The 25,744-nt window shown below is 37.4% G+C and overlaps 1 protein-coding gene across 3 annotated transcripts in view; it reads right to left on the bottom strand.

Annotated features, from left to right (window-relative positions):
- Positions 1-25,744, bottom strand: part of LOC138174066 (plasma serine protease inhibitor-like) — an 85,404-nt gene that overhangs the window by 21,088 nt on the left and 38,572 nt on the right. The window contains exon 2 of one of the 3 annotated variants that reach the window (XM_069104215.1): positions 25,490-25,555. The exons of the other annotated variants lie outside the window; for them this stretch is intronic. The gene's annotated coding sequence lies outside the window, so the exon portion shown is untranslated. The remainder of the gene's footprint in view (positions 1-25,489; positions 25,556-25,744) is intronic. 3 annotated transcript variants of the gene reach the window in all.

The following is a 25,744-nucleotide window of genomic DNA, read 5'->3' on the forward strand; positions in this document are numbered from 1 at the left end:
GGATAATGGTCTAGTAAAGAAAACTGAGAAGGAGCTATCAGACTGGCGGGAGGGAGAACCAGGAGAGAGCAGCAGTGTGAAAACTCAGAGAGGAGAGACTATCCAGGAGAAGACAGTGGTAGAAAGAGTCACATGCATCAAAGAGATTGAGAGGGAGGAAGGCTGGAAAAAAATGCCATTGGATGTGGCAGTTAAGAGATGGCTTGCCAGTTGATTGATTTATTGGTTGGCAGACATCATTGTATGGTGATAAGGAACTGCAATGGGAAATAACCAAAACAAACTATGGAGAACAGTAAGTGAAGGTAAGAGTTAATCTATACAGAACAGCCAAAGGTACAAAAAGGGGGTTTTCTCCTTTTAAAAATGTTTTTTATTTATATTTCTTTATTTTAAACTATTTTTATTTGTTTTGTTAAATATTTCCCAATTACATTTTTAAAATATTTTAACTATTTTTTTTTAATTTTGAGTTTCAAATTCTTTCCTTCCTACTTGCCTGTCCCCCCACCCCTTGAGAAAGCAAGTAATATAACATCAGTTATACATGTAAAGTCATGCAAAATATATTTCCATATCATGTTGCAAAAGAAAACTATATAAATGTAAAGTAATATTAGTATATGATAATGACAACAACAGTAATAACACTAATAATAATTACCTTTGTTGGTTTTTTGAAAATTCAATACAACAAATAATTATTAGGTGTTTTCTATGTGCCAAACACAGTCCTAGGGCACTGGATATAAAAAGACATTGATGTTCCTGGAGAGGCTGCATGTTCTTGAAAGCATGTTCCTAAAGATTTTATGTGTGTATGTATGCATGTATGCATGTATGTGTGTATGTGTGTACGCATGTGTGTATGTATGTGTATGCACACAAACAGAGAGAGAGAGACAGACTGACCTAAAGCTAGAAAGATCTGGGTTCCTATCGTATCTCTAATACATACTATTTGTGTGATCCTAGACAAGGCACTTAGCTTTTCAGTGCTCTAGGCAACTCTCATAAATGACAGGATTTTGTCTATCAACTTTATTTTATTGGATTAATTTTGAAATTCACTGATTTAATAATCAGCAAATAATGATACAGAGAAAGAAAAAAACATGCACAACATTGTTGGGTTTGGGAACTATGAGCACAAGCAAGGTGGGATTTTTGTTGGTTTTTTTCTTGTTGGAGTTCAGTTTCCAAGGCTCATGCCAAATTGTAAACATCTGGAAGATGAATCTCCTTTGAACCCCGGTAATTCATAGCTGTACTGAGCCACATAGGCCTTGGTGCGTTCTGGCTCTAAGCCTATTAATCGAAAGCGTATGTACATTCTGAGGTGAGGTATTGCCTCAGAGTTCATTCATGGGAAGAATGTTTACCTGAGATCTTTGTGATTTGGCCAAATGAGACTCTGGGTAGCTATTGTTGAGGCGCCCCCAGGCTTTGTGAACCCAGATGTTGGTGCTCCCTGGTCTGGTGATGTAAATTGTTCTATTACTTTGCTTGGACAGTTGGGACCCTGTCTATTGGATTCTTTCTTGAATACTCACTTCTCTCTACTTATATATCTTTCTCATTATTTAATTAAAGTAAGATTATTAACCCCTTTAAAGTTGTCTTTCTTTTATTTTTTTTTTTAAAGCAATCGGGGTTAAGTAACATGCTCAAGGTTACACGGCCAGTTATTTCTGGGTGTGGTGCTGAGTATCTGAGCCCAGATTTGATCCAGGTCATCCTGACACTGGAGCCGGTGCTCTTACTCACTGAGCCACCTGGCCGCCCCTAAGCAATTGGAGTTAAGTAACTTGCTCAAGGTTACATGGCCAGTTATTTCTGGGTGTGGTGCTGAGTATCTGAGCCCAGATTTTGATCCAGGTCATCCTGACACTGGAGTCGGTGCTCTTACTCGCTGAGCCACCTGGCCACCCCTAAGCAATTGGGGTTAAGTAACTTGCTCAAGGTTACACGGCCAGGTGTTTCTGGTGCTGTGTCTGAGCCCGGGATTCGATCCCAGGTCATCCCAACTCTGGAGCCAGTGCTCTTACTCGCTGAGCTACCTGGCCGCCCCTAATTGTCTTTCTTTTAGAAAAGCAGATCAAAGAACCTGTGCTAGCAGCCCTCCTGTGTGCTGGTGTTATTGGTCTTACACCTCCACAGCAGCTGCAAGTATCATTAACAATACAGGAACTCTTTTCAAACCACTGATCCAAGGGTAGGGAATCTGTGGCCTCAAGAGCACATGTGGCCCTCTAGATCCCCAAGTATGGCCCTTTCACTCTTTCATTGAACTTGAATTCAGTGAAAGGGCCATACTTGAGTTTCTAGAAGTGATATCATTTTGGTCCTCTTCAAGAACAAAGCACAACAACCAACCAAGAGGGCCACATGAGACCTTGAGTCCACAGGTTCCCCACCCCTTCAACTGGTCCCAGGAATTAGTGCCAGCTTCCCTCACCTCCCATAAGCCCTGCTGGTAGTAGAGGAGTGAGGCTACTGATTACCAGGATAGCCCTTAAGAACATCTTTCTCAGCCAAACTGCTACACCTACTCCCTCCACTTTTGTTTGGGTACTTATCATGTGCTATTTTGTGGCATATATTATACTCTCGTCTTTTTTGTGAGTTTACTCTCCATATGTGTGTTTATGAGTGGTTCATTCCCCTGGGAGGAGTCAGAGGTCTCAGATTAGAGTCTGAGCTCCAGTCCTTAGGGTCATTGGATTTAAAGATGGAAGAGACCTTTGGGATTACTTAGTCTAATCTCTCCATTTTATTGAAAAAGGAACTGAGACCCAGACAGAATAAGTGACTGGTCCAAGATCATGCAAATAGTGGCACAGCTAGGATTCAGGTCTTTTGACTGCAAGACCAGAGCTCTTTCTAGGTATAGTCTTTTTCAGATCACGCTAATATTGTTTTCCTCATCTATAAAATGGGGATAGTAATATTAGGGTTTTTTTGTTTGTTTTTGTTTTTTTGCTTTTTGGAGGGCAATTGGAGTTAAGTGACTTGCCCAAGGTCAAGCTCATGGCTAATAAGTGTTAAGTGTCTGAGGCTGGATTTGAACTCAGGTCCTCCTGACTACAGGGCCGGTGTTCTATTCACTGTGTCACCTAGCCACCCCCAAGGGGATAGTAATATTTATGCCACTTATTTATTGAGAAGTGGTTTTGAGAATCAAATGAGATTCTGTGTGTATAATATTTTGTAAAATAGAAAGCACCAGATAAATGTTAGTTATATGTATTATTGTTAGACAATGAGCTCTTTGAAGATAGAGACTATGCCAATTCTTCTTTGTATCTGCTGCCACACCAGTTATAATATATAATGATATACAGCATATATTATTATGTATATAATATATAATAAGTGTTTAATGAAATTTATGGTTTGATTTCCACAGGTCATTTTTTAGGGACTCTGAGAAGACTCTGTGGATAGGCAGCAAGGTGCCATAGTAAGTAAACCACTGGACCTGGAGTCAGGAAAATCTTAATTCAAATCCAGACTCAGACACTTATGAACTATGTGGTCCATGACAAGTTACTTTTAGTCTCAGTTACCTTGTCTGTAAAATGGGTATAGTAATAACACCTACCTCTCAGGGTTGTTGGGAGAATCAAATGAAATAATATTTGTAAAGAGCTTTGCAAACCTGAGAGCTCTATGTAAAAAATGCTAGCTATTATTATCACCATATTTCCAAACCAAAATTTAGGATACTGTTTGGTGAAAGATATTGGCAAATGCTGTGCTAAAAATGAACTCACATTTTAATAAAAGAAACAATACATATGAGTGGTGCATATAGAAAGGCCTTATGGTCCTCAGGATGCAGTGGCAAGACAGATGGCAATGCATTTCCTTTAAGGTCATTTCCATTGATAAAACCATTTCAGTTTCAGATATATAACTATTTGAGAAGCCAAGGACTTTTGATGGTTATCAATTTCTTTTCTGGTGGTAAGACAGTGAGAACTTTGTTAAAGCAATATTCTCCTGGGGATGTCCTTGTATCCTCAAGGTAGCACTAGGTGGTACTAGGTTGATTCAAAGGACCTGGATTTGAATCCTAGATCTGCTCTTTATTACCTACCTGGTATTGGATAAGTCATTTCACCTCCCTCAGACTCGTTTTTTTTTTTCTTTGCAAAATGAAGGAATTGGACTCAATGGTTCACCCAGCTCCAAGAGGAAGAGAAAATTCCGTTGCATTTTTTCTTTCTTCTTTCCTGTCCCCCTTTCTACTTTCTGCTTCTGACTTTCTAGAACATGAAGCCTAAAGTTGGGGAATTCTGGAAATTTACAGAACTGAAAGGCACTTTAGAAATCATCAAATCCAACCCCCTTATTTTGAATTTGAATAAACTGAAACCCAGAGAACAGAAGTAAACAACTATTTCTTTTTACAAATGAGGAAAATAAGGCTAAGAATGAAGAAGTCATTCTTTTTAAGGTTACATAACTCTACACCAAATTCAGGGTTCTTTCTACTGTCTACCATGCTTCATGGTAAATGAGGTCAAAGCCTAGGGCAAAATCTGACCCTTACCCTGGGTAAGGACTTTTCTCTGATGGGAGTTGGGGTGAGGATTATGGAAGTGGAACACAATTCCCCCATCCCCCACCCCTCATTCTCCCACCTACTCTCTTTGAATCCCTCCTTCCTGATTAGTGTTTTTGCTTCAGTTACCATGAAGAGTCTATGTCCTCTCCCTTGGTGACTACCCAGAAACCACAGTACAGAACTCTAGAAAAGACAAGGCCAGTTCTTGTCTTTTGTTTCTGCTGACTCACATGTGTTTATAAAAACCTAACAGAACTCAGCTTGATGAAAATGTTTTTGCCAGAATGACTTGAAGTGTTTACAAACCACATCTGAAACCTGTCCAGCTACAGGCTCTGAAGGGAAGACAGATGCAGCTCCTTCTAAAAGTTCTGAGTCATCACTACAGTCAGAAAAGACCCTATCTACAACATGCATTTTTGCCAGAACTCAGTTTACACAGAGACAATATCTCCATTTTTTTGGTTCTCTTTGGCTATCCTTATCACGCTGTCTCCCTGGACTGAGTGAAGAAAGGAATACAGCCCCAATGTGATATACATCAACACTTTGATGCATCCACAATCTTTTCAATGTGCTTATCTTATAAACCAAAGTCTTAACTACGGAAAGTCAAAAAGGGCTTTGACCTAGGTACTTCCACAACAAATTGGAACTGAATCTAGAAGACTTGGACAAAAATACAAAACCTCTCTCCCCAATACTATAGGTCCAAGTCCAGGAAAATGATTTTAGGCAGGATACAATTACCAAAAATTACTCTTCCAGGAAATGCTGACTGTCTACTACCTATAGAACACCCAGTTTAAAATGTCCAATAAGTCAATGAAGATATATAACTGAAATTCAGGAAAAAGACTGGGGTTGAATACGTAGATTTGGTAGTTCTACGTAAAAGATGATCATTAAATCCATGAAAGCTAGTAAGATCACCAAGTAACAGTCCCAGAACAGAACTTTAGGGTGCCCACAATCTAAAAAGTTGATACGAAAGATAAATCAACAGAAAAGACTGAAAAGGTGTGAGCTTCTTTCCAGTAGGAGGACAACCAAAAAGATTAGTATAATGAACATTGTCAAATACTGTAGAATGGCAAGGATGAAGACTGAGAAAGGTATATCAGAATTGGTGATTAAGAGACAATAGGGGGCAGCTAGGTGGCACAGTGAGTAGAGCGCTGGCCCTGGAGTCAGAAGGACCTGGGTTCACATCCGGCCACAGACACTTAAAACATACAAAATAAAACTAGCCATGTGACCTTGGGCAAGTTACTTAACCCCAATTGCCCTCCAAAAAAAAAAAAGCAAAAAAAATATAAAAAGAGAGATGAATAGTATCTTGAGGAGACCAGTTTCAGTTGAATAATGAGACTGTAAGCCATATTGCGTAAGGCTGAGAAGTGAGTGAGAAAAGAAATGTAGGCAATGGATATACATGGTTTTTCTAGGGTTTTGCTGTGGGAAAAGAGGTGAGATAAAGAACCATGGTTTGAGGAAATGGCAGGGCCTTGTAAGGGTTTTTTTTTTTGAGGGGTGTTTTTCAGGGAAGGGTGTCAATAGAGAGGGAAGAGGGACAATCTGATGGAGAACAATGAAAGGGTTGGGATTAAGGGCACATGTAGAAAGGTTGGCCTTAATAAGGAGAAGTGAAATCTCTTCATAAGACACTAAGGTAAAGGAAGAAAGCATGGGAATTATTTCAGGAGGTTTTGAAATGAAAAAAAGAAAAAGGAAGGAGTTAATGGCAAATGGACCCCAAATTTTCAGTAAAAGATGAAGCAAGACCCTCAGCTGAGAGGAAGAGGATTCTAATGAGGGCGTAATAATTAAATTATTAAATTGATTAAATAATAATTACATTTACCTGATAAGGGAGACTTGGACAGAACAGAAAGGATAAGGACTTTTTCATCCTCCAAACAGCAATTCTGGCTCCTGACCACTGAGGGCCAGGGCAGGAAAGTATGAAATTAATTGATCAGCATCGAGACTCAACTGCCTCAAGCTCCCATCACCTTCCATCTGCAAAATGTCACAGCTATTCCTGCTCCTGTTCTCCCTCATCTGCTCTCCTGGAAAGTGATAGAGGAGACAGATGCCCTGGAGCCCACTGGTGGGGTACTGCCTGATGACAAGGATCCATCATTATGCTACCTCCCTAAGGACCTCAATTCCTGGCCCTGCATCTGAGCAAAGAAAGAATGATGGGTGAAGAGGTGAATCTTGTGTGGAGACAAGATATTGATGGTGATAGAAACAAGAAATTGTTGGGTGAAGTATATTCCTCTTCCCTTCCTCCTTTTTCTAGAGCAATCCTGAATAGGTCATAAATGACATAATAATAATTGGCAATAATTAATTAAGCTAAGTCAAACAAGTCAGCATCTATTGAACACCTACTATGTGTAAAGCATTGTGTGCTTTAAAGTGTGCTGTAAAGCTGTGTGCAAAATATAGAAAGAGAAAAATGGAAACAGTCTCTCTCCTCAAGGAGCTTACAAATCATGGGTAGATACAACATGCAAACAAACAAGAGTATACACATGATTAGTGAGGGGAAAGTGTTAACAACCAGAAGACAAAGGAAGGCTTCTTCTGAGAGGTCAGAAACTGAGCCTAGAATGAAGCTAGGACTTCTGTGGGCATTCTAATAAATGTTGCTGAGGCAAGAGGTAGGATATGAAGTTAGGAAAACAGCAAGAGGGCCATTTTGACTGGAATATAAATTGTATGAAAGGTAGTAATGTGAAATGTCTTAAAAAGCAGACGGGAGAGAGATGTGAAGGGCTGAAAGGGCCAAGCTGAGGAATTTGTATTTCAGCCCAGAAGCAAAAGGAGCCATTGAAGTTTCCAAGGATGAGCACTCTTGTTCTTTTTTAATTTATGGAATAAAATAAGATTTTCCTTAACAGTATAATTTTTTTAAAAAATATATATTTTCACATGAAACTGAAAATCTATTGTGTGCAACTTGTCATTTTTATTAAATATATAATAAAGGTATCATGTAAATTTTTTTCCATTTTTTTCTGCCCCCCCACCACCCTTGAGTTATGTTAGGCTACCATTAGACACAAATATGTATGTATGTGTGTATGTATGTATGTATATATATATACGCAAATCAGTCTATACATACTTCTATTAATTCTTTCTCTGCACGCAGATAGTGTCTTCTTTCATATGTGCTTTGTAGTTAATTTGGGCATTTATAATAAATAGCCTTGTTAATTAATAATCACACTTGTTCTTGATGGATTAGTTTGGCAGAACACAGATTTCAAAGGGTCTAGACTGGAATCTGAAAATACAATTAGTAAGTCATGGTTGTAGTCCAAGCTAGAGGTATTAAGAACCCGAAATAAGATGATGATCACGTGAATGGAGAGGAGATAGAGGCAAAATGCATTGTGGAGGTAAAGTCGACAAAATTTAGTAACTGATTGGAGAGGACAGGGAGGGAATTGAGAAGAGTCAAGGGTGATTCCAAGGTTGTAAAGCAGAGTGACGGAAAAGATAGGAATGCCTACTTCATGCCAGACACTGTGCTAAGTACTTTACAAATATTGTCATATGAACGTCACAGAAACCCTGTGTGATAGTAATGGCAATTAAAGATTCCCCTGTATTGGCTTGGTTTTCAAATTGATTGTGTTAAAACCCAGAGCTTGTTAATCCCACCTGTGGGATGGACTTTTTGATGTGAAAAGAAAGTCCTGAACTGGGAGGAGCTGGTGACGTAGATTTGGAGAGACAAGAGAGAGGTGGAAGATCTTTTTGGAAGCAGCACCTCGTGGAGAGGGAGGGAGACTAAGAGAATTGCTGGTGGCCGCTTTGAATTGCCCTGGACTTTTGAGACCTGCCCCCTGAGCTGCCAAGGACTGAGGAGACATGGCTGTTTGGCTGGTACTTTGTCTGTCTGTTTTGATGTTATTTTGCCAGATTTGTCCACTGGTGAAAGACAGTCCTTTTGTTGAAGAAGTCCTGGAACCTGGCTGTTCGCTAAGAAGCCCTGAGACTGTCCTGCAGACAGAGAGTGAATACTGTCCACTGGTGAAGGACAGTGCTGTTGTTGCAGGGGTCTAGAGACTGTCCTGCAGACAGAGTGAATACTGTCCACTGGTGAAGGACAGTGCTGTTGTTGCAGGGGTCTGGGAGCCTTTCTGTTGGTTCAGAAGCCCTGAAGAAGGATTTTCTTGTTGTATGTTTACAGAAATCCTGGGAGAGGGCTTTGATAATGTGTTCAGGGGTTCTAGGACTGTTCTACAGACAGAGGATGAATTCATGAAGGGACTGGCAATGTATCTTATGGCCTTGCTAAGCCTTGTCTCCCCAGGAACTAAGATTGCTGAGAACTTGCCTCCTGTCAAGATGAAGAAAAGACCTCCATTTGGGTATTAAGTGCTGTGTTTAAACTTGATGTAACTCTGGGGTAGATTCAATTGTGATCCAGGGGTGGGGAACTTTTGACCTTATGTTTGGAAACTAATCTCCATTTGAGTAGAGGGGCTTTGTGGTGAACTAAATGAAGGTATAGCCTAGGGGTGGAGAAGTATTTAGAACAGAGACTTTGTAATTGATTGAATGATTGGAAGGTCCTGGGGTGGGGTAGTGCTTGGAGATTATTTAATCACATTTAGTAAATGCTGTATTTTGAATGATGTCATGTTTTAATCTTCTCTGTTCTTGGTTGGTCACTGAATAAAATGGAGAGCACCTATGCTGGTATTTTGAACCTGGGAAGTTGCCTTTGCTTGGTATATATTACACCCTGCAAGTTAGGTACAGTTATTCTCCCCATTTTGTAGTTGAGGAAACTGAGTCAAACTGAGATTAAGTGACTAAAGAAACTTGCCACAGGAAGTCATTTACCCATGTTTACACACCAAGTTGTTGGTAGATCTTTCACCAAAGCTTTCTCCAGATAGGTTTAGGTTTGTCATATAAAAGAGGAATCAGACCAATTCTCCATAGGTTTAGAGCAGAGATGTCAAGTGTGTGGCCCACAAGCTCACCAAAATACTCGAGGTGAACCAGATTTAAATGTAATTAGGAAATATTTAACAAGATAAATAAAAATACAATAGAATGTGGATAATATTAATAAGTGGTTTTTTAAGTCCATTTGCACCAGCCTGCAAGTGATGGAATCTAATAAAGCTGCCCCCAGTCCCAGTATTCTAACTTCATTATAGGCCCCACTTAACAGCAACCCTACTGTGCCTACTTAGCCCCCCTGCCAATGTCCTAACTTCATATATGCCTCACTGCTCACTGGAACAACAGGTGTGTCCCTGAACTCTTAGTTCCCATAGAAACAGCAGGTATGTCCATGTGATGGGAACCCAGCTACTACCTCTACCTAGTCACTGCCCCCAGACCCAGTCCCACAGAAACAGGTGTGTTCTTGTACTCAACCACAATCACATCATCTATTTAGCCCAAGACAGGACCACAATACCTAACTATGCATCTTGATCAGACAGGACCACAATAGCTAGTCAATTAGAGGGCAGAATGACCCAAATGTTTAACTGAACCATAGATGGGATCCCTCCTCCATTACCTAATCCCTTAACAAACCCCTCCTGCCTTTTTAATAATCATGACTTCTGTTATGTAATTGCATCTTTACTCTATAAAAATACATCTTGCTTTCTCTGAAGTTGCTGGTTCCTCTTGGAATTTAGCTCACTTCATGAGAGGAGTCAATCTCAATAAATGTCTATACTTGGATTAGAGGTGGTCTGACTCTGAATTCTTCAAGATGGTTCCACCACAACACATCATGAAACCCCAACGGTTTTTGGGTGGGCAAAGCCCCCACTTCAATACAAGAATCCTTTCTTCTGATTTAGTAGTTCCTGTTTCTATTAAGTTTAACTCCGTTCTAGTGTGCAAAACTAGAAAGAATGGGCAGAAGTTACATGAAGTCAACTTTTAACTAGAGTTAACTAGATTTTCTAATGAGTGTTACCCCACGCTGGAGAGGGCTGGCCGGGAGTGCTTATCCTTGTACCCTCATCATGTATGCTGGGGAGGGGACTCCTTCAAGAAATTGAATGCTGAACTAGACAAAGCCCCTAAACGGAATTCTGCCATTTGATTTTCTATGGCAGCAGGAACACAAATCAAAAGATAATCAAAACAGGTCATAAATACCTTAATGCTACATCAATGGAAAAAATGAATCCCTGGTCATTGCTGACTGACAGTGGAAATTTTCACATTTTGCTGTTGTTCAATGCCAGAGAAATTAGTGTGGTCACAGAATGTCAACAAAGCCTTCTTTGGGGAGGTGCCTTTCCAGTTACCAGAAATGGAGAACTTTGGGAAATGAAACTCAACTTTTCTGAATCTGAACGGGTTTTTTTATTAGGATCTGAGCATTTAGACCTGAAAGGGGTCTTAGAAATCATTTCTAGGGATTCCTGAACTTATTTGGCCTACCACCCTCCTTTAAAAAAATAATTACTCAGTGCCCTCCTGGAAATCTTTCTTTAATAATGGTTTGGATTTTTTTGAAATTTGTGTCATTTCAAAAATATATACAAAATATTTTAAATGAAACATCTTAAATTTAATTTATTGTAAATTTTTTGGTTTTTTTCTGCATTGAAATTTTAATGATACAATATTGCATCATGCAACTATATAATGTATTATAAACAAATCATTACACTCACATATTCCTGTTAATGTATGCTGGACTTCCCAACAACGTGTGACAAACTCACCTGCCAACACTTGCTTATTAAGACTTGTCAACAAACTTGACCATTGATCAGTTATACCTTGGACATTTTGTTTATTTGGAAAATAATGTAATCACTATGACTTTAACTCTGTTACACAACAGATGAAACATGTAAAATCGTTTTTCAAAATTTTCTTCTCTTCCCATATTTCCTTATGCTTCTCCCACCACCTTATTTTTTATTCAACGCCTCCCAATTGCACCCAAGGCTACTACTGCCCTCCTGAATCGTTCCAGTACCCCCTGGGGGGGGGCAATACAACCACCTTTGGGAACCTACGTCTAACAACTTCATTTGACAAATGAGGAAAAAGTGAGGCCAAGAGAGAAAAGAGGAAAGAAACAAGCATTTATTAAACACCTGCTATGTGCCAAACACTGTGCTAAGTGATTTATAAATGTTATCTCATTGGATCTTCACAACAACCCTAGAAGGGAAATGAGAAGTGAAGTGATTTGCCCAAAGCCACACAGCTAGACTCAGGATTAAAACCTCAGTTGTCTGATTCCAGAGATCCTTTCTACTAAAGATACCTAAATAAACCTTACAATCCTAGAAGCATGTTATTATTATAACCCATTGACCTTTAGGGAAGACATTGAACTTCTCTGTGCCTTAATTTCCCTATCTATAAAATGGGTTGAGAATATTTGTGCTAGCTACCTATCCACAAACATTATCTCAATAATCCTGTGGGGGAAGTTGATATATATAGAGTTATTTAAGCATATGTGTATATGTATATATGCACACAGAGATGTACATATGTAGGTATGTAGGTATGTAGAGATGTACATATGTATGTATGTAGGTATGTGACATACGTAAAATTTTATGAACCTTTGGGAATCATGTGATTTAAAGGAGCCTAAGGGGCATGGGATTGGAGGGTAAGGTAGAAAGTCTATTGAAAGGGAAGTTTCTTTTGCAATTTAGTAATCACTCCATCCCTCAGAAATTTGTGTTTCTTTGTTAGTTTATATTACATGACTGTTCTTGGCCAGGCCTCACTTAGGTCAGTCCAGTAATTCTAGTCACATATTGGAATGCACTGAAGTGCTTGTGAACTATAAAATGCAATAAAAAATAAATATACTTACAACAAAGGATTTTAATGGCTGTAATTATTAGTTACTAATTCCAATAGATGCTATTTATGACACCTCTTCCCTTGGTAGTCTTTTCCCTAAAAGTCCCCATGGAAATTGGGATGGGTTCCAATGGACCTATTGGTGGTTCCCTGATATGATAGTAACCTGGCTATCAATCACTAGCAACCCTTTATATTGGAGTGGAATGGGGCGGGGACCAAGGGGCAGGACGTTTGAGATTTCCCTAATGCTGGATGTCCTGGTATAGTTTTACAAGTACTTACAAAGAATGATGATCAGTTGTCTCCTTATTAACCCCATGTGTTAACTCCATGACTAAAGCCTCTTACCTGATAAGGTATTATCACCAAGCATGGTTATGTGCCTTCTTCCTCTTTCCATTCCCAGTTAATTGGAAGAGACAGTCATGATTTCCAGGACAGTTACCTCTCCCTCAAATCCCATCATTTAGTCTGCCCCAAGCAGTACTTCACAGTGTGGCTCCAGTCTGTTTCTCCAAGATTATTGACTGTCATTCCCCTTTACACACTATACACTCTGGCCAAATGAGAGACACTTGTGGTTTCCAGAAGCTGACACTCAGATCTCTCACCTCTGGACCTCGGCCAGGCAGCTCATGCTCTGCCTCCTCACTTCTTCCTCTTGGAAGTCCCTCCCTTCCTTCAAGACTGTTTAAATAGTCTCGCACAAGAAGCCTTTCTTCATCTCTTCAGTGGCTAATGCCTCCTCTTCTAAGGTTACCTTATGTCTGCTTTCATGTTTCTTACGTACCCTCAAATGCCTGCCTCTTGTCTCCTCCATTATAGAATATAGATGCCTTATGCTGGAACCCATTCATCTATCTTTGTCTTCCCCAGTGCCTCTTTATGGAAACAGGGATAGCGGCTGGATATGTGATTTCACCAGTATAGGAATAGGGTAGGTGCTTAAGAGAATGCTTAATAAATCCTTTGCATAGAGCCACACCAAACAATCACCCAGAATGCTTCCCTCCTCAACTCCATTTCTAAGAATGTCTCACCTCTTTGAGTTTCAGTGCACAGCTGCCTCTCCCTAAAGAAGGCTAATTCCCAATCATTCTGGTTGTCAGGACTCCACCAATAGCATATGAGTGAATATACCCTCCCACAAATCCTCTAATAATAATCATTTTCCTTTGGTGTCATCTTTGCTGCGCTGACCAGCAAGAGATAGAACCTCAAAATTATTTTGATTTTAAATTCTATTATTATGACTTGGGGCACTTTTCCCCATAAGGCTGTTGATAGCTTGCATTTCTTCATCTGAGAACCATTTGCTCATATTCTTTGACCCATTATCTACTGGAGAATGGTTCCTATTCATGTAAATCTGTATCAGTTCTTTCTACATCTTGGATAGCAGGCCTATAACAGAGAAATTTTCTGTGAAGGGCTTTTCCTCAAAAATTGCTTCCTTTTGTATTCTAACTGCATTTATGTTGCTTGTGCAAAAGCTTTTCCATTTTATGTAATCAAAATTATTCAACTTTTTTGATTATTTCTATCCCTGGTTGAGGTTGAGAATTTTCCCTCTAACCATATATTTAGATCATATGTTTATTTTTAATTTATCGAGATATGTGGCAAGTTTTGATCTAAATCTATTTTCTATGAGACTGCTTTTCACCAAATAAGCAGTCCTTATCCCAACAGTGTCCCTGGGCTTATTGAACAGTGTGCCTCAGTATTCAAATGCTTCTAAAACCTAGATCTCCTGACTCCTAGTTGGTTTTTCCAATGCATCATGTAGTCCATTCCCTTACTGTATGTGTATATATATATATGCATATATATATATATATAAATGTCTCACCTCTGAAATTAGATTGTAATCTCTTTGAAGGAAAAGGTTATATCATTTTTAATCCTGTATCACTAGTACCTAAGCACAGCACATTGCTTATAATAGGAAGCATTTAGTTAACATTTGTTGAATTAAATATAATATTTTTCATCATTTATTGTCATTTCATAGAGATATACCCTTGTAAAATAGAACGCTCATTGTATTCAATCAGAGACCTGGGTTTGTTTGTAACAAAAAAAGGATTCTTGGGGAAGAACAGAGAGTAGAAAGAAATGACCATTGTGTGAGAATGAAAGGCAACAATAAAACTTTTTAAGGGGAAAAAATGCCTACTATTTTCAAGGCCTACTGCCTATGGAGGAAACAGATAAGACATAGTCCTTGCTTTCAGAGTTTTTTGTATGTATTATAGTAACTCCTGGCATTCAAACTAAGTTTGAATCTTAACTCCGGTACTTATTATCTGTGTAACCTTGGACAAGTTTGTTCCTCTCTGTATGTCTCAATTTTCTCCTGTACCTCCAACCCCATTTTGTTTCTCCTCTCTCTGTTCATGACCCCCAACATTTAAAGATGCAAACCATTTCATAATGTAATCATGTAGCACCTACTGTAATACCTCTAATACATAGCAAAGTGCCTAGCACATAGTGAATTCTAAATAAAAACAATTTTCTGAGGACAATGAAAAATGAAAAGAAATAGGTCAAGTATTCCTATGTGGAGCAATCGGTCTCCAGCCATGTCCTAAGCCTTCTTTTAATTGCCCTTCCGGAACTTTAGGCATGATTAGAGGAGATTCTCACACTGTAGGTACCAATAGCTCATGGAAAATAATGAAGAAAGGGATGTTTGGGACTGTGCCTTGGAATCATAGGCTGTAGATGAGAAGAAACAGCGCTCTCCTCCAACTCACCAGTGCAACGGAATTCATGATATCTAAATATCTTAATGCTTGGGACCTTCCCTGAGTGTAGCTCCAGTCTCTCCATCAGCTCCAGGATCTGCATCACTGGTCTGTGGTAGTTCTGATTCCCATCCAATCAAGCCCCAGTAGCTACAGTAGTCGTAGCCATAGACATTCTTCTCAACCACTCCAGGGGACCCCATAAAGGCCTAGTAATTCCAACTCAATGGCAGTGGTTGCTCATTCTCACAGCTCTCACAGAGATGAGATGAATCTTATGACTTTCAAGGGCAGTGAAAGGAGGAGAAAAGAAGTCTACCAGAGGTAGCTAGTGGTGTAATGGATAGAGCAAGGGGCCTGGAGTCAGGAAGATCTGAGCTCAAATCCAGCTTCAAACCAACACACTTACCTATATGACTCTGGGTAAGTCACTTAACCTGTCCATACTTCAGCTTCCTCAACTGTAAAATGGGGGTCATACTAGCACCTACCTTGCGGGGTTGTTGTAAGGATCAAATGAGATAACATTTGTAAAGGACTTAGCACATCCTCTGTACATAGCAGGTACTATATAAGTGTCTATTTCCTTTTCTTCCTAGAAAGTGCAATACATAGATTTTGTAATCCTTTCTCTTCTACCATCTGGCTTCCTGTCCATTAAAAATACATGCTTCCTGAGAAACCTGGAGGGTATGAAGAGTTAAAGGGACAATTACTCTTTTGTGTATGCCAAAAGCAACAGAAATTGCTTTATCAGTTCTCTCTCCCCAAACCATCATCACCTCCAGCCCAAAGGTGATAAAAAAAAATGAGGACAAGGCACAGGCTACATTTATCTTTGTTGTTAATGCCATAATAATGTTTTATTACATTAACATGGCACATTTTATTCAGTGATTCCCCAATTATTGGGCACATAGTTTTTTTTACATCTTTTTGGCTTTGATAATAATACTGCTGTAAATATTTCTGGACAAATGGGGTCTTTCTTGATGTCAAGAACACTTTGGTTCTTTGTATAACCAATTTTGTAACATTTCTTAGATAACTCTCTATTGCTTTCCAAAATGGGCCAATTTATAGTTCTACCAGAAGTGAATTATCATTCACACTTTAAGGTAGTCCTGTCAGCACTAATTTTTCCCATATTTTGTCTTTTATTTTTGACAAAACAGTGGGAATAAGTTGGTACTCCATAGAAGCTATATAATCTTTTCTCTAAGAGAAGCTTTGAGCATTTTTTTTAAAAATGGTCATCACAAGCACCTTCTTTTGAAAACTGCCTACTTATATCTTTTGACTCCTTTTATAAGTATAAAATAGCTCTCCATCAGACTTTTTAAAAACTGAATTTTTTTCAAAATATTTTTAAAGTCATCAAATGTTTCCCTCCTACCTACCTATTCCAAAAAGCCATCCCTTATCATGAAGAATATAAGGGGGGAAAGGTTCAGCAAAACTAACATATTGAAAAATTTGACTTTCTATGCAGTATTCCACACTCTTTGTCTGTAACCTTGGCAAAAAAGTAAAGGGTAGTGCCTTTTCATACTTCTAGGGCTAAGCTTAGCCATTATAATCATATAGGATTTACTGTCATTGCTTTATTGTTAATGGTCTTTCCAATTACACACTACTGTTTTGTGCATATTGTTTTAATGGCTTGCTTACTTTTTTATATCAATTTGTATACCTTCCTATGCTTCCCTCTACATGAATCATATTCACTGTTTATTCCAACAGATTAATGTTTCATTACATGCATGGACCATATCAATTCCCTACTCCAATTCCTATTGACCCTGGGTTTAAATATTATTTCACCTTTATCACATCTTTTTTTTAAATGTTAATATACATAGCTATTAGTACAATAGCAATATGGGAGACATAATGCACACACACACACACACAATGATATATAAACTAATCTATTTGGATGGAGGCACTATCAACTAGGGAGATGAGAAAAACCTTCATGTAGGTAAGAGGTAGAGGTAGAGGTAAGCTATGAATGAAATTAGAGATTCTAGAAGACAGGGGTAAGGAAGAGGAGTCTATCCCTAAGCATGGTCAACAGCCTAGGTAAAAGCATAGAGAAAACAACTGGTGTGAACCAAATAAGACCATCAGTTTTGTTAGACTTCAGAGAGTGTGAAAGAGGATAATACAGAATAAGACTGGAAAGGTGACTGGGAGCCAGCATATATCCCCCTGTTTAGTATGTAAATCCCTTTGCAATCTGATTCCCAACTATTGATTTCACAGTACTCTCCTTTATGCAGCCTACATTTTAATCAAATTAGTCTACTCACTACTCTCCATATGAAATGCCCCATCTCCCACCTCTGAACCTTTGCACAAGCTTTCCTCCATGCCAAGAGTTCTTCCTTTCCACCTTTTGGTAGTGTTCCCAGATCACTTCATGATGACACAAGAACTACCTTCTGTACAAGACTCACCCTTATCTTCCCAGTTATTAGTTTCCTTTTCTTCCAAATAAATTTGTATTTATTTTCTATGGACTTACCTGCTTATATGTAATACACATGTGTCTTCTGCCAGTATAATGTAAGCTCCTTTATAGCAAAGATTTGTTCCATTTTCATATTTATTTCCCCAGCCCCTAACAATGCCTGGCACTTAGTAGGTACTTAACAAATGCTTGTGGAATTAGATTGAACTAACATCATTTTGATGTGCATTTCTGTTTAAAATATTGTTTTGTAATCTAAACCTCTAATCAACTTTTCTATTTTTAAAAAATCTGGTACCAACTAGTTTCACATAATTACTATTTCATGCAACAATGTGATATTCAGCAAAGCCATTTTCATTTCTTTTCCTTTTTATGTTATTTTCTCTGATGTTTATGAATTCGTACTTCTTCCATATCAACTTTGTTATTCTTTTATCAAATTCTATGAAGTATCCCCATGGTATTTGATCCAAGGAAGTCCTACTCTAATTCTTCCACATGGCATAAAAATAACACTGGGTTCTTGAAGGTTGTGCCAATGGACTATGAGCATTAACCAGTTTAATTTAATAGAGAATTTGCAGCTGCTTCCCAGGGACCAGAGACAGGGAGGCTCATCACCTTTATTCTGACTACTGCATGATGTATTCTATGACCATGAAACAAAGTTACCAAATAAATGGTCTTTTGGGCACCCTTCTCATCTTGCAGTGGCCACGCAGAAGCAAAAAGACCATCAGGAAGATAATTGCATCCTATTCATCAACATCAATTGCTGAGGATAAGAAGGCAGAGAAAATCTAGAAGACATTGATGGGACCCTCCAAATTAAATCACCACATATTTCAATATTATAGGACTTTATTGCTGTGGCAGGCAAAGCGGAATATAGATCAAAAAAAAAGTGACTCAGAAAAAAAAAATAAAATAAAAATAAATAAAAATTTTTTAAAAAGTGACTCAGGCTAACATTAAAATAGTCCAAAGACTTGTAGGTGTAGAGAAGATGGTCATCTATGTGTCATGAATACTATCTTCAAGAAGGGAGTTAGGAAGCTTTGGATGTGGTGAATGTTGAATGTCATCAGCAAAAATGAAATAGACTCTATCTTAAACAACAGAAAATGATTGTTTACCAAGGTGGAAATAATTTCTGAATCAGTTGTCTCTGTATAGCCAAACTACTGACTAATAGGGATAGAAATGAAAATATAGCAAGAGAAAGAATAAAAGAAAGAAAATATATGGTCTTAAATAGCTACAGTCTGACCTATTTATATGTGTTATGAGATCTATTCTCCACAACTTTCAGTCAATTTGGGGATAAGAAAGATGTAGTCCATTGTCTAATACTACTTTGGAAAGTCTATTTGACCCTCATAAATACGCTCATTGAGTGTATGTATGTAGATGTCTCTTATAAAGAGGATTGAAAACTCACATGACAGTGTCTAATACCACAAATAGAAACTCCTAAGTATATTTAAGAATTCAATATATCTAGAACATGGGCAGCTAAATGGCACAGTGGATAGAGTGCCAGATCTGAAGGCAGGAAGACTCATCTTCATGAATTCAAATCTGACCTTACACACTTACTAGCTGTGTGACGCTGGGCAAATCACTTAACCCTGTTTGCCTCAGTTTCTCATATGTAAAATGAACTGGAGAAGGAAATGGCAAACCACTCCAGTATCTTTGCCTAGGAAACCCCAAATGGGGTAATGAAGAGTCAAACACAACTGAAAAATGACTGAACAACAATATTATCTAAAACATCATCAAAAATAGAACTGTTCACAGTTGCCCAGACATAGCACTGACTCAAAAGTTTAAGAACATTGTTGTGTTTTAGTAGATCTTTTCATATGGACTACTCATAATCTCCAATCAAAGTAAAATGAAAAAGCTCTCAAAATATAAAAGCTGGCAGAATAAATCAAAAGCATGTGGGAAAAAGATGAAGCACATATCATCATGCCTACCATCTCGTCTGCTAGATGTATTTAATGAGTATACCAGAGAGGAGCTTATATCTCAGCACCATTTTTCAATGGTTAAAAATCATAATTTTATAGAATAACCTGCAGAACTTTAAACATAAAGGTACAATAATTGGAGAGTGACTTGTCCCGAGACTCATGTCTATTGGATCTCAACTGAATATTAGATTAGAAAAATGAAAATAATTATAACAATATCTGACACATATAGTGTTTTAGGGTTTGCAAAATAATATCCATCATTTAAATGTATCCTCACAACCTTCTCATGAAGTAGGTGAAATTATTGTCCCTATGTTACAATGAAGAAACTGAGGGCCAAAGAGGTTAAATGACTTGTCCAAGTTCACATAGACAGTGTTTGAAGCAGTATTCATACCCAAGTCTTCTTGACTTGAGGTCTAGAATCATTTCCACTATACTATACCACTTCAGTAGTTTAGGTGGTGGATATTTAAAGTTCTTTCCATAGCCCTCTTTTCTCTCTACACTCTCATTTGTTTACCTCATCATTTTTTTCTATGGGTTTAATTATCATATCTATGCAGATGATTCTCAGATCTATATATCTGACAGTAGTCACCCATCACAGAAAGCCTGGTGAGTAATACACATAATAAATGTTGTTTTTTGTGATAAGTGATTTTGTTATTTTATACTGTTTTTCTTTCTACATGTTTTCTGGATTTATAGATAAAAGACAATATTACTAATAAATAATAATGATAATAATATCTTATCTCTGGACCTCACCATCACGTCTCAGCTGCCTTGTCACCTTGGAACATCCTTCTGTCCCTGAAGCCTTTTTTCCCATTGGTGATTTCCTTCCAGTTCTTTCATTTTGAAGAAGGGCCAGACCAACTATCCTTCACCCTTCCTTCCTCTCTGCATTTGGCTCTCTAGATTTTATCCCCATCTCATCCTCCTACCCATCCCACCAGGTACCTTCTTGCCTCTTATTGCATTCTTTGAAGCTCTCTTTTATGGGTATAATCCCTATTAGAATGTAAGTTTCTTGTGGGCATGGACTTTCTTTTTGTTTGAATTTGTTTCTCCAATACTCAGTACAGTGCTTAGTATATAATAAGCACTTAATACATGGTTAATTAACTCTTAACTGATGAGTAAATTTTCATGATTTTTGTGGATGTTTTTTGTGTCCTGCTACATTGTTAAAGCTATTTATTATCTTAATTTTTTCTTAATTCTCTTATATTTTCTCTGCCAACTATAAAATGACTTGGTTTGTCTTTCTGTATAAATATAATATATACATACACAATTAACAAATATTAGTTGATTTTTAAAATTAGTTTTTTGTTTTGACTATATGTCCAATTGGAGCTTTTAAAAACTGTGCTTGCCCCATAATATCTTCTATTTATTTACAGATTATTAATTTGTTGACTACATAGTTAGACCTCTAGGCCTCTGTTGCTCTCATTCATTAATACAAATACTGAAGTATATCCATTCGCTTCCTAAGACTGCTTTAACTGAGTTCCTTAGAAGTCTATGTTTTGTTCCATTTATTATAATTATAATTTTTATCATTTCTAAATCTTATCATCTACCCACTCATAATTTAGGATATAGTTTTATATTCTCCATTTGTATCTGTATCTTTTATTCTTAGATCACTATGAATTTCAGTTGACTTTTTCTATTCACAACAGTACATATATAGTTTATAATGACACTATTTCATTGTCCATGGAATATTTAAGCATCATATAGTTTCCCTGTTCTTCTCTCTTATGCTCTCCTCTCATCTGCTATGACTTTTGCTTTGCCTAAAATCATAATTGGAACTTCTGTCTTTTGGAATTTGGCTGAAGCACACTGCTTTACTCCAGCCTCATGTCAGTGAAGGCAACATATTGCAAGATTTTGTTTTCTGATCTATTCTACATCTCTATTCATTTTTATTTTAGAGGAGTTCAATTCATATTCTCAAGGTTATGGTCACTAAATTTGGGTTTCCCTCTACCATATCCTGTAATACTTCTTGGTATTATCAGTACAAAGTACAATACAGCTTGTTCCACCTAGTCCCAAAACAGTCAAATAGGGGCATGTATCCTCCCTTTCCCCTACTCACACAAAACACAGCCCCAGGAATTCTAGTTTTATTGATATAATGCACTGTAAATTTTTCCTTTTCTTACCCCTAAAATAGAGAAGTGGGGAAAAACACTCTTTCATCCATCAACCACCCACCCAACTTTTCATTAATTTGTTCTTTACCTGAGTTACTTAAATTCAAGGTGTATATAGAGTATATAGAGTTCAACTCTGCCACTTGCCCTTCCTATTCTGGGTCATCTACTTCTGCCTGTTGCCCTACTATAGGATGTCCCCCTCAATCTCCAGCCATTGATTCCTCACTGTCCTCCATAAGATAGAGCTTCAGAGTGACAGTCTTAGATTAGAAGGCATCACATATTCACTCCTCACTTTAAAGTTCTGTTTACATTGTTCGGATTTCTCTTCATGCTTGATGTACATTTTATAGTCCCTGCTCAGAGCTTAACATCTATAATTTTTACTAGACAGGTAATTTGGTGATACATCCTGACTTCCCTTATGTTTTTGAGATCTCTTTCAAAACTTGGTGTAGTACACAGATTGGATTTGGAGTCAAGAAGACCTAGGGCCAAATGCCACATCAGACATTTATTTGCAAGTCATTCAGCCTTCCTTGGCCTCAGTCCCTCATGTATAGAATGAAGGGATTGGACTGGATGGACTCTCAGGTCCCTTCCATCTCTAAATCTATGATCTTATGGGCCTTTCACTTCTTGTCCTTAATAACTCTAAGTTTGTTTCACTGAGTTTTGTCCTCTAGATCCATTGCCACAAGTTGTGCTTTTAAATTTTTGTTTTGCTGTTTGTTTTGATACCTCTTCATTTTCATTTTCCATTGGGGCATTTTTCCTGCAGAGAATCAATAAAATCATTAAGATTTCTCACTCACTACTTCCAGCTGAGTTTTGTATCTGTCTTTTACTAATCTTCAATTGATTTTATTCTGTCTCCATAAATGCTAGATTTCCTTTTGTCTAATGGTCTAATTGATAACTTCTCTGAAGATTTTTGTCATAAATTCAATTTCACTTTAGGGGTTATGATTCTTTTCTTCAGGCAACTTCTTCTTGATTCCTTTTGTCCCATAATATTAATTCATCACATTGGAGCCTTTACTTTTTTGCATTTATGGGAGGAAGGGAGTGGAGGGACTAACCATATCATCAGTTACTCTTTTCATTTTTGCTTTAGATAATTTTCTCTGGAATTCTTTCATTTGTTCTCTTTTTGTTGCCATTGTTCTTTTAATTTATTTAATCCATTTGTTGCTGCTTTAAGGTTATGGAAGGGAGTAGGGTTTACTCCTGACAAATCAATGAACCATCTTTCCCAAATTCTCCTGTATTCTGGGTTCAAAGGGACCTTCTAGATATAATTTTTAATATCCTGTGATTGAGTATCTTATTACCTAAGGTTCCTTTCAGTTCTAGAATTCTGACCTGCTTTCTAAAGACCCTTCCAGTTATAATATTATATATTCTAACAAGTTTTAAGGTTGTTTCTAGTTCTGTATTATATATATGTATATTATATATATATATATTCTATATTCTAAAATTTTATAGGCTAAGGTCCTTTCATAAAAGTCTATGTTCAATGTTCTATTATGTTCCAAGGTCACTTCTATTTCTAATACTATGTCATAAAGTCATAAAGAACTGAAATCCACATCATTTTCGTGGACCAATATTCTAATAATCTTTATTTTATTTCCTAATGTTCTATGATTCTATGAAATATGAGAGAGATAGGACAGATATGACTGAATTTCAGTTTAATGAGATGACATGAATTATTATTTTGTGTGATCCCAAAGATCCTTTCTGTTACGCCTCCAAGAGATTAGCAGTGGTATTTATTATTTACCTTTTTAGTCTTTCTGTTGTGCCTTCAAGAGATTAGAATTGGAGTTTTTAATTTACTTTTTAAAAAGAATATTGGGAAGGAAGAATCTTTTGCCTTTCCTTTCCTCTATCTTTTTCTTTTTCTTTTCCCCTTTCCCTTTCTCTTTCCCCCTCTCATAGTCAGGGTAATTATTAAAGAGACTAATAGCCAATAGCTGCTGTTGAGCACTTGTGACAAAAAAGTAGCTCACTAAAGTTTATTCATGGAGTTGATGCAGAATTTTCTACAAATAGAGGATCATGAGCATGACTAAAACAAACTCTTGCAAACTTCTGACATGTGAAAAGGGCATTTAGCAGATCCAAAAGCTCTGCCAAGTCTATTGTCACTTTGGTTCTCACAGCAGCCCTAGGAGTCATGTAGGACAGTGGTTATCACGATTTCACAGCAGCAGATGTGGGGACTTGTCAAACATAAAAAAATTGCTTTGTGGCTAAGAGAGAACTGAAATCCACATCATTTCCATGGACCAATATTCTTTGCCTTCTAATATACTACCACCATGTTCTGTTCTGCTCTCCTAGGAACCTGTAAATTCAGGCCTTATTTCTCTGCTTTGAAACTTCTCATTTTAGACAGCTATTTCTCATACTTCTCAGACTGGCTTTCCCTGAGAAGGATGACTAATAAAAATGTGCTTTAGTAACCATCCTTGGAAATATCAAAATTATCAACTAATGCTGTTACTTTTTAGTGGTCTGAAAAAAATGTTTCTTGTCTTACTCTGCTTCTGCCAGAACAATAGTTCTCAGGAAAGTGGAGATATTACATTGGATTAAGACTGCAGCTTTTTGTTATTAATTTGTCTTTTAAAAGGAGGAGGGAGAGAGCAAAATGGATAAGTTGGAACTTACTTATAGATAAGTAGTTCCTACTATATAACACAGAATATAAACAGTTTTTTTAAGGAACTGAATGGTATAACCTACCATATAGAAGATTTCTCTGAATCATTATTAAAAGAAGTGCACATCAAAACAAATTTGAGGTTTCTCCCACCAACAAATTGGCAAACATGACAAAAGATTCAAATAGTCAATGTCACAAGGATTGCAGAAAGACCGGTACATTAATATACTATTGGTGGAGTTTTGTGTTGGTTTAACTATTCTGGAAAGTAGTTCATAATTATGCTAAAAAGTGATGAAAATATCCTTACCCTTTGATTCAGAAATCCCACACCTTAGAGATATCCTCCCAAAGAAGGCTTAAGATAAAAAGAAAGGCCATATATATTCCAAAATATTAAAGCAATATTCTTCATAGACCAAGAAGCCAAATGAAAGCCATTTGATTGGAGAATGGATGAAAAATTTTTGAATAGTGGAACGTAATGGAATACTACTGTACCGTAACTCAGAAATGATAATTCTGAAGAAAACAAGGACAGGAAGACTTATATGACCCGATGTAAAATGAATCAGGAGAAACAGGAAAATAATGTGACTACAAAAAGACAAATGTAAAGAACAACAGAAAGAAAATAAAATCTGAATACTGTGTAATGATAATGACAAAGTTTTTTCCATAGTGAAGAGAAAATATATCTCCTCTTCATTGTGGGGGGGAGCAGATTATGGGTACAAAATATTACACTATCAGCTGGTTGATATCTTGTTTAGTTTTACTAAACTTATTTTTTCTTCCCTTTTATTTTATTTGTTATAGAAAGATAGATGGTATATTAGTGATATATTAAGACAGAGAGACAAATGGAGGATAGATAGATAAATAGATAGACAGACAGACAGACAGATGGGGCAGCTAGGTGGTGCAGTGGATAGGGCCTGGAGTCAAGAAGATAAAGGCGTCAAATATAGCCTCATATACTTACTAGCTGTGTGACCCTGGGCAAGTCACTTAACCCCATTTGCCTCAGTTTCTTCATCTGTCAAATGAGCTGGAGAAGAAAATAGCAAACCATTGCAGTATCTTCAATAAGAAAACCCCCCAAAATCCAGGAAGAGTTATACATGACTGAAACAAGTGAGTAACAGATAGACAGACAGACAGACAGACAGATTAGATAGATAGATAGATAGATAGATAGATAGATAGATAGATAGATAGATAGATAGATAGATAGATA

The sequence above is a fragment of the Petaurus breviceps genome, unplaced genomic scaffold (assembly GCF_028583685.1).
Source record: "Petaurus breviceps papuanus isolate PSGF00001 unplaced genomic scaffold, PetGlider_PUasm1.0 685, whole genome shotgun sequence".
NCBI lineage: Eukaryota > Metazoa > Chordata > Mammalia > Diprotodontia > Petauridae > Petaurus > Petaurus breviceps.